The following is a 1,949-nucleotide window of genomic DNA, read 5'->3' as shown; positions in this document are numbered from 1 at the left end:
GATTGTGATTACAACCCAGTTGTACTGAATATATACTATGGGTAATTCCAGATTTCTAGTGATGTTCATGGAAATCTAGACTCCTCTTTTGAGATTTAAAGAAAGAAATAATGCGCTGAAATGGAGAAGTGAGAATAATTATGTGAGAAGAAGAATACATGAAAACAGATGAATGAATCATATGTGGTTCTTAATAGTGCTGTGTACCTACCACTCAGAGGGCTTCTGTTTTACTGACACTTTATCCATGGGTAATGTAAATTTGTCCTAAGTCTGTCCAGGAAAGAAGTGAATTTTAATGTAGTGCTTCCTATGGTACACTGCTTAGCTTTATTATGAAAACAACTCTAATCTACAGGTCTACATTTTAAAATTTGACTCTATTCCAACATAACACGTAGATGTCCAGGAATTGCCCACCTGGTAGGTGGAATGAATTGTGAGCACATGAGGATCTAGTTGTGCTGAATATATTGTGGAAAGTAGAAAAAAATACTCTATGTGCATTAATGTAAAAAATACTAGAAAAACTAGGGATAGAAGTAACATGTCTCAACATTGTAAAAGCTATATATGACAAACCCAATGCCAACATCATTCTGAATGGAGAAAAACTAAATGAATTCTCTCTAAAGACAGGAACAAGACAAGGATGCCTTCTCTCAACAACTTTCTTCAGCATAGTCCTTGAAATTGTAGCCAGAGCAATTAGGTAAGAGAAGAAAATTAAAGGGATTTGAATGGGAAAAAGAAGAACTCAAACTATTTCTGTTGGCTGATGACATGATCCTACATTTATAAGACCCAGAAAACTCCACTAGAAAACGTCTAGAACTCATAAACTTATTCATCAAAGTAGCAGGATACAAATTTACACTCATAAATCAACTGGGTTCCTATTCTCCAATGATGAATGTTTTGAAAGAGAAATTAGAGCAACTATCCCATTCATAATAGCCTCCAAAAAAAAAAAAAAAAAAACAACAAAAAAAAAACAACCACTTGGGAATTAATCTAACAATCTAACAAAACAGGTGAAGGACCTCTAAAATTAAAATTGTAGAACTCTAAATAAAGAAATTGAAGGAGACCTTAAATGACAGAAAGACTTCCCATATTCTTGGATAGGCAGAATAAATATTGTAAAAATGCCCATAGTACCAAAAGTGCTACACTGATTCAATGCAATTCCCATCAAAATTCTAATGGTCCTCTCCATAGAAATAGAAAATGAAATTCATTTGGAAAAATAAGAGGTCCAGAATAGTCAAAGCAATCCTTAGAGAGAAAAGCAAAGCAAGAGACATCAAAATACCAGACCTTAAATTATACTACAGGGCTATAGTAATAAAAACAGCATGGTATTGGCACCAAAACATGAGATCAATAGAGCAGAATAGAAGACAGAGATACAAATCCACATAAATATTATCTCATACTAGACAAAGTTGCCAAAAACATACATTGAAGTAAAGATAGCCTTTTTAACAATCAGTGTTGAGAAAAGTGGAAATCCACATGTAGTAGAATGAAATTAAACCCCTCTCACCCTGCACAAAACTCAACTCAAAGTAAATCAAAGATATATGGATTATACCAAAAGCCCTGTAGCTGCTAGAAGATTATGTAGGCCCAATAATCCAACACATTGACTCAGGAATTGACTTTCCTAACAAGACTTCTAAAATACAAGAAATAAAATTTAAAAATCAAGAAATGAGATGGCATCAAATTAAAAATCTTCTTCACAGCAGAGGAAACAATCAAGATCATGAAGAGAGAGCCTACAGAATGGGGGAAAATCTTTGCCACCTGCCCCTCAGATAGAACTTTAGTATCCAGGATATATAAATAACTCAAAAAAAAAAAATTAACACCAAAACCAAAATAAACCAATCAATAAATGAACAAAAGAACTTAGAAGACACTTCTCAAAAAAAAAAAGAACT

Source organism: Sciurus carolinensis, chromosome 11, assembly GCF_902686445.1.
Source record: "Sciurus carolinensis chromosome 11, mSciCar1.2, whole genome shotgun sequence".
Taxonomy (NCBI): domain Eukaryota; kingdom Metazoa; phylum Chordata; class Mammalia; order Rodentia; family Sciuridae; genus Sciurus; species Sciurus carolinensis.
Note: the sequence above shows the minus strand (reverse complement) of the source record.